Here is a 10,000-nt window from a genome sequence, read left to right on the forward strand (position 1 = left end):
TCTATCTATCCTTTCATTCTGTCCCCCTACGTGCTTATAAACCATTTATCTTTCTACCAACCGAGGTAGCTCCCTACCTACCTACCTATCGACTACATCTATCTATCTATCTATCTATCTATCTATCTATCTATCTATCTATCTATCTATCTATCTATCTATCTATCTATCACATCTATGTATCACATCTATCTATCTATCTATCTATCTATCTATCTATCTATCTATCTATCTATCTATCTATCATCTATCTATCATCTATCTCTCTCTCTATCTCTCTATCTATCTATCTATCTATCTATCATCTATCATCTATCATCTTTCTATCTATATCTACCTACCTACAAACCTACCTACCTACCAACCTACCTACCAACATATCTACCTACCTACCTACCAACCTACCTACCAACATATCTACCTACCGGTACCTACCTACCTACCTACCTACCTACTTACCTACCTACCTACCTACCTATCTACTCCATCTATCTACTCCGTCTGTCTGTCTGTCTGTCTTTCTTTCTTTCTATCTACCTATCTATCTATCCTTCTATCCCTCTATCCATCGGTCTATCTATCTATCTATCTATCTATCTATCTATCTATCATCTATCTATCTATCTATCTATCTATCTATCTATCTATCTATCTATCTATCTATCTATCATCTATCTATCCTTTCATTCTGTCCCCCTACGTGCTTATAAACCATGTATCTTTCAACCAACCGAGGTACCTCCCTACCTACCTACCTGTCTACAATATCTATCTATCTATCTATCTATCTATCTATCTATCTATCTATCTATCTATCTATCTATCTATCTATCTATCATCTATCTATCTATCATCTATCTATCTATCCTTTCATTCTGTCCCCCTACGTGCTTATAAACCATTTATCTTTCTACCAACCGAGGTAGCTCCCTACCTACCTACCTACCTATCGACTACATCTATCTATCTATCTATCTATCTATCTATCTATCTATCTATCTATCTATCTATCTATCTATCTATCATCTATCTATCTATCTATCTATCTATCATCTGTCTATCTATCTATCTTTCACATCTATCTATCTACCTATCTATCTATCTATCATCTATCTGTCTGTCTGTCTATCTATCTATCTATCTATCTATCTATCTATCTATCTATCTATCGATCATATATCTATCTATCTATCTATCTATCTATCTATCTATCTATCTATCTATCTATCCTTTCATTCCTTCCCCCTACGTGCTGATAAACCATGTATCTTTCAACCAACCGAGGTAGCTCCCTTCCTACCTACCTATCTACTCTATCTATCTATCTATCTATCTATCTATCTATCTATCTATCTATCTATCTATCTATCTATCTATCATCTATCTATCTATCCTTTCATTCTCTCCCCCTACGTGCTTATAAACCATTTATCTTTCTACCAACCGAGGTAGCTCCCTACCTACCTACCTATCGACTACATCTATCTATCTATCTATCTATCTATCTATCTATCTATCTATCTATCTATCATCTATCATCTATCTATCGATCTATCGATCTATCTATCGATCGATCTATCTATCTATCATCTATCTATCTATCCTTTCATTCTGTCCCCCTACGTGCTTATAAACCATGTATCTTTCAACCAACCGAGGTAGCTCCCTCCCTCCCTATCTACTACATCTATCTATCTATCTATTTATCTATTTATCTATTATCTATCTATCTATCTATCTATCTATCATCTATCTATCAATCTATCGATCGATCTATCGATCTATCTATCTATCTATCAATCATCTATCTATCATTTCATTCTGTCCCCCTACGTGCTTATAAACCATGTATCTTCAAACCAACCGAGGTACCTACCTACCTACCTACCTGTCTACAATATCTATCTATCTATCTATCTATCTATCTATCTATCTATCTATCTATCTATCTATCTATCTATCTATCTATCTATCTATCTATCTATCATCTATCATCTATCATCTATCTATCTATCCTTTCATTCTGTCCCCCTACGTGCTTATAAACCATTTATCTTTCTACCAACCGAGGTAGCTCCCTACCTACCTACCTATCGACTACATCTATCTATCTATCTATCTATCTATCTATCTATCTATCTATCGATCGATCGATCGATCGATCGATCGATCGATCTATCTATCATCTATCTATCTATCCTTTCATTCTGTCCCCCTACGTGCTTATAAACCATGTATCTTTCTACCAACCGAGGTAGCTCCCTCCCTCCCTATCTACTACATCTATCTATCTATCTATCTATCTATCTATCTATCTATCTATCTATCTATCTATCTATCTGTCACATCTATGTATCACATCTATCTATCTATCTATCTATCTATCTATCTATCTATCTATCTATCTATCTATCTATCTATCTATCTATCTATCCTTTCATTCTGTCCCCCTACGTGCTTATAAACCATGTATCTTTCAACCAACCGTGGTAGCTCCCTACTTACCTACCTGTCTACTATATCTATCTATCTATCTATCTATCTATCTATCTATCTATCTATCTATCTATCTATCTATCTATCATCATCATCTATCTATCAATCTATCTATCTATCATCTATCTATCTATCTATCTATCTATCTATCTATCTATCTATCTATCTATCTATCTATCATCTATCTATCTATCATCTATCTATCTATCCTTTCATTCTGTCCCCCTACGTGCTTATAAACCATTTATCTTTCTACCAACCGAGGTAGCTCCCTAACTACCTACATATCGACTACATCTATCTATCTATCTATCTATCTATCTATCTATCTATCTATCTATCTATCTATCATCTATCTATCTATCTATCTATCATCTATCTATCTATCTATCTATCTATCTATCTATCTATCTATCATCTATCTATCGATCTATCGATCTATCGATCTATCTATCTATCTATCTATCTATCTATCTATCTATCTATCTATCTATCTATCTATCTATCTATCCTTTCATTCCTTCCCCCTACGTGCTTATAAACCATGTATCTTTCAACCAACCGAGGTAGCTCCCTTCCTACCTACCTATCTACTATATCTATCTATCTATCTATCTATCTATCTATCTATCTATCTATCTATCTATCTATCATCTATCTATCTATCCTTTCATTCTCTCCCCCTACGTGCTTATAAACCATTTATCTTTCTACCAACCGAGGTAGCTCCCTATCAACCTACCTATCGACTACATCTATCTATCTATCTATCTATCTATCTATTTATCTATCGATCTATCTATCTATCTATCTATCTATCTATCTATCTATCATCTATCTATCTATCTATCTATCATCTATCTATCTATCCTTTCATTCTGTCCCCCTACGTGCTTATAAACCATGTATCTTTCAACCAACCGAGGTAGCTCCCTCCCTCCCTATCTACTACATCTATCTATCTATCTATCTATCTATCTATCTATCTATCTATCTATCTATCTATCATCTATCATCTATCTATCGATCTATCGATCTATCTATCGATCGATCTATCTATCTATCATCTATCTATCTATCCTTTCATTCTGTCCCCCTACGTGCTTATAAACCATGTATCTTTCAACCAACCGAGGTAGCTCCCTCCCTCCCTATCTACTACATCTATCTATCTATCTATTTATCTATTTATCTATTATCTATCTATCTATCTATCTATCTATCATCTATCTATCAATCTATCGATCGATCTATCGATCTATCTATCTATCTATCAATCATCTATCTATCATTTCATTCTGTCCCCCTACGTGCTTATAAACCATGTATCTTCAAACCAACCGAGGTACCTACCTACCTACCTACCTGTCTACAATATCTATCTATCTATCTATCTATCTATCTATCTATCTATCTATCTATCTATCTATCTATCTATCTATCTATCTATCTATCTATCATCTATCATCTATCATCTATCTATCTATCCTTTCATTCTGTCCCCCTACGTGCTTATAAACCATTTATCTTTCTACCAACCGAGGTAGCTCCCTACCTACCTACCTATCGACTACATCTATCTATCTATCTATCTATCATCTATCTATCTATCCTTTCATTCTGTCCCCCTACGTGCTTATAAACCATGTATCTTTCTACCAACCGAGGTAGCTCCCTCCCTCCCTATCTACTACATCTATCTATCTATCTATCTATCTATCTATCTATCTATCTATCTATCTATCTATCTATCTATCTGTCACATCTATGTATCACATCTATCTATCTATCTATCTATCTATCTATCTATCTATCTATCTATCTATCTATCTATCTATCTATCTATCTATCCTTTCATTCTGTCCCCCTACGTGCTTATAAACCATGTATCTTTCAACCAACCGTGGTAGCTCCCTACTTACCTACCTGTCTACTATATCTATCTATCTATCTATCTATCTATCTATCTATCTATCTATCTATCTATCTATCTATCTATCTATCATCATCATCTATCTATCTATCTATCTATCTATCATCTATCTATCTATCTATCTATCTATCTATCTATCTATCTATCTATCTATCTATCATCTATCTATCTATCATCTATCTATCTATCCTTTCATTCTGTCCCCCTACGTGCTTATAAACCATTTATCTTTCTACCAACCGAGGTAGCTCCCTAACTACCTACATATCGACTACATCTATCTATCTATCTATCTATCTATCTATCTATCTATCTATCTATCTATCTATCATCTATCTATCTATCTATCTATCATCTATCTATCTATCTATCTATCTATCTATCTATCTATCATCTATCTATCGATCTATCGATCTATCTATCTATCTATCTATCTATCTATCTATCTATCTATCTATCTATCTATCTATCTATCTATCTATCTATCCTTTCATTCCTTCCCCCTACGTGCTTATAAACCATGTATCTTTCAACCAACCGAGGTAGCTCCCTTCCTACCTACCTATCTACTATATCTATCTATCTATCTATCTATCTATCTATCTATCTATCTATCTATCTATCATCTATCTATCTATCCTTTCATTCTCTCCCCCTACGTGCTTATAAACCATTTATCTTTCTACCAACCGAGGTAGCTCCCTATCAACCTACCTATCGACTACATCTATCTATCTATCTATCTATCTATCTATCTATTTATCTATCGATCTATCTATCTATCTATCTATCTATCTATCTATCTATCATCTATCTATCTATCTATCTATCATCTATCTATCTATCCTTTCATTCTGTCCCCCTACGTGCTTATAAACCATGTATCTTTCTACCAACCGAGGTAGCTCCCTCCCTCCCTATCTACTACATCTATCTATCTATCTATCTATCTATCTATCTATCTATCTATCTATCTATCTATCTATCTATCTATCTATCTATCTATCTATCATCTATCTGTCACATCTATGTATCACATCTATCTATCTATCTATCTATCTATCTATCTATCTATCATCTATCTATCATCTCTCTCTCTCTCTCTCTATCTATCTATCTATCTATCTATCTATCTATCTATCTATCTATCTATCTATCTATCCTTTCATTCTGTCCCCCTACGTGCTTATAAACCATGTATCTTTCAACCAACCGTGGTAGCTCCCTACTTACCTACCTGTCTACTATATCTATCTATCTATCTATCTATCTATCGATCTATCTATCTATCTATCTATCTATCTATCTATCTATCTATCTATCTATCTATCTATCATCTATCTATCTATCCTTTCATTCTGTCCCCCGACGTGCTTATAAACCATTTATCTTTCTACCAACCGAGGTAGCTCCCTAACTACCTACCTATCGACTACATCTATCTATCTATCTATCTATCTATCTATCTATCTATCTATCTATCTATCATCTATCTATCTATCTATCCTTTCATTCTGTCCCCCTACGTGCTTATAAACCATGTATCTTTCTACCAACCGCGGTAGCTCCCTCCCTCCCTCCCTATCTACTACATCTATCAATCTATCTATCTATCTATCACATCTAACTATCTATCTATCTATCTATCTATCTATCTATCTATCACATCTATCTATCTATCATCTATCTATCTATCTATCTATCTATCTATCTATCTATCTATCTATCTATCTATCTATCTATCTATCATCTATCATCTTTCTATCTATATCTACCTACCTACAAACCTACCTACCTACTAACCTACCTACCAACATATCTACCTACCTACCTACCTACCTACCTACCTACCTACCTACCTACCTACCTACTCCATCTATCTACTCCGTCTGTCTGTCTGTCTGTCTGTCTGTCTGTCTGTCTGTCTGTCTTTCTATCTACCTATCTATCTATCCTTCTATCCCTCTATCCATCGGTCTATCTATCTATCTATCTATCTATCTATCTATCTATCTATCTATCTATCTATCTATCTATCTATCTATCTAGCCTTTCATTCTGTCCCCCTGCGTGCTTATAAACCATGTATCTTTCTACCAACCGAGGTAGCTCCCTCCCTCCCTCCCTATCTACTACATCTATCTATCTATCAATTTATCTATTTATCTATTTATCTATTTATCTATTTATCTATTTATCTATTTATCTATTTATCTATTTATCTATTTATCTATTTATCTATTTATCTATTTATCTATTTGTCTATTTATCTATTTATCTATCTATCTATCTATCTATCTATCTATCTATCTATCTATCATCTATCTATCTATCTATCTATCTTTCACATCTATCTATCTATCTATCTATCTATCTATCTATCTATCATCTATCTGTCTGTCTGTCTGTCTGTCTGTCTATCTATCTATCTATCTATTTATCGATCATCTATCTATCTATCTATCTATCATCTATCTATCTATCTATCTATCTATCTATCTATCTATCTATCTATCTATCTATCTATCTATCTATCCTTTCATTCCTTCCCCCTACGTGCTTATAAACCATGTATCTTTCAACAAACCGAGGTAGCTCGCTTCCTACCTACCTATCTACTATATCTATCTATCTATCTATCATCTATCTATCTATCCTTTCATTCTCTCCCCCTACGTGCTTATAAACCATTTATCTTTCTACCAACCGAGGTAGCTCCCTACCTACCTACCTATCGACTACATCTATCTATCTATCTATCTGTCTGTCTGTCTATCTATCTATCTATCTATCTATCTATCTATCTATCTATCTATCTATCATCTATCTATCTATCCTTTCATTCTGTCCCCCTACGTGCTTATAAACCATGTATCTTTCTACCAACCGAGGTAGCTCCCTCCCTCCCTATCTACTACATCTATCTATCTATTTATCTATTTATCTATTATCTATCTATCTATCTATCTATCTATCTATCTATCTATCTATCTATCATCTATCTATCTATCTATCTTTCACATCTATCTATCTATCTATCTATCTGTCTGTCTGTCTGTCTGTCTGTCTGTCTGTCTATCTATCTATCTATCATCTATCTATCTATCTATCTATCTATCTATCTATCATCTATCTATCTATCTATCTATCTATCTATCTATCTATCTATCTATCTATCCTTTCATTCCTTCCCCCTACGTGCTTATAAACCATGTATCTTTCAACCAACCGAGGTAGCTCCCTTCCTACCTACCTATCTACTATATCTATCTATCTATCTATCTATCTATCTATCTATCTATCTATCTATCTATCTATCTATCTATCTATCTATCTATCTATCTATCTATCTATCTATCCTTTCATTCCTTCCCCCTACGTGCTTATAAACCATGTATCTTTCAATCAACCGAGGTTGCTCCCTACCTACCTACCTATCGACTACATCTATCTATTGTATCTATCTATCTATCTATCTATCATCTATCTATCATCTCTCTCTCTCTCTCTCTCTCTCTCTCTCTCTCTCTCTATCTATCTATCTATCTATCTATCTATCTATCTATCTATCCTTTCATTCTGTCCCCCTACGTGCTTATAAACCATGTATCTTTCAACCAACCGTGGTAGCTCCCTACTTACCTACCTGTCTACTATATCTATCTATCTATCTATCTATCTATCTATCTATCTATCTATCTATCTATCTATCTATCTATCTATCATCTATCTATCTATCCTTTCATTCTGTCCCCCTACGTGCTTATAAACCATTTATCTTTCTACCAACCGAGGTAGCTCCCTAACTGCCTACCTATCGACTACATCTATCTATCTATCTATCTATCTATCTATCTATCTATCTATCTATCTATCTATCTATCTATCTATCTATCTATCTATCTATCCTTTCATTCTGTCCCCCTACGTGCTTATAAACCATGTATCTTTCTACCAACCGCGGTAGCTCCCTCCCTCCCTCCCTATCTACTACATCTATCAATCTATCTATCTATCTATCACATCTAACTATCTATCTATCTATCTATCTATCTATCTATCTATCTATCTATCACATCTATCTATCTATCATCTATCTATCTATCTATCTATCTATCTATCTATCTATCTATCTATCTATCTATCTATCTATCTATCTATCATCTATCATCTTTCTATCTATATCTACCTACCTACAAACCTACCTACCTACTAACCTACCTACCAACATATCTACCTACCTACCTACCTACCTACCTACCTACCTACCTACCTACCTACTCCATCTATCTACTCCGTCTGTCTGTCTGTCTGTCTGTCTTTCTATCTACCTATCTATCTATCCTTCTATCCCTCTATCCATCGGTCTGTCTATCTATCTATCTATCTATCTATCTATCTATCTATCTATCTATCTATCTATCTATCTATCATCTATCTATCTAGCCTTTCATTCTGTCCCCCTGCGTGCTTATAAACCATGTATCTTTCTACCAACCGAGGTAGCTCCCTCCCTCCCTCCCTATCTACTACATCTATCTATCTATCAATTTATCTATTTATCTATTTATCTATTTATCTATTTATCTATTTATCTATTTATCTATTTATCTATTTATCTATTTATCTATTTATCTATTTATCTATTTATCTATTTATCTATTTATCTATTTATCTATTATCTATCTATCTATCTATCTATCTATCATCTATCTATCTATCTATCTATCTATCTTTCACATCTATCTATCTATCTATCTATCTATCTATCTATCATCTATCTGTCTGTCTGTCTGTCTGTCTGTCTATCTATCTATCTATCTATCTATCGATTTATCGATCATCTATCTATCTATCTATCTATCTATCTATCTATCTATCTATCATCTATCTATCTATCTATCTATCTATCTATCTATCTATCTATCTATCTATCTATCCTTTCATTCCTTCCCCCTACGTGCTTATAAACCATGTATCTTTCAACAAACCGAGGTAGCTCGCTTCCTACCTACCTATCTACTATATCTATCTATCTATCTATCATCTATCTATCTATCCTTTCATTCTCTCCCCCTACGTGCTTATAAACCATTTATCTTTCTACCAACCGAGGTAGCTCCCTACCTACCTACCTATCGACTACATCTATCTATCTATCTATCTATCTATCTATCTATCTATCTATCTATCTATCTATCTATCTATCTATCTATCATCTATCTATCTATCCTTTCATTCTGTCCCCCTACGTGCTTATAAACCATGTATCTTTCTACCAACCGAGGTAGCTCCCTCCCTCCCTATCTACTACATCTATCTATCTATCTATTTATCTATTTATCTATTATCTATCTATCTATCTATCTATCTATCTATCTATCTATCTATCTATCATCTATCTATCTATCTATCTTTCACATCTATCTATCTATCTATCTATCTGTCTGTCTGTCTGTCTGTCTGTTTGTCTATCTATCTATCTATCATCTATCTATCTATCTATCTATCTATCTATCTATCTATCATCTATCTATCTATCTATCTATCTATCTATCTATCTATCTATCT

Source organism: Natrix helvetica, assembly GCF_964273705.1.
Source record: "Natrix helvetica genome assembly, chromosome: W".
Classification (NCBI taxonomy): domain Eukaryota; kingdom Metazoa; phylum Chordata; class Lepidosauria; order Squamata; family Natricidae; genus Natrix; species Natrix helvetica.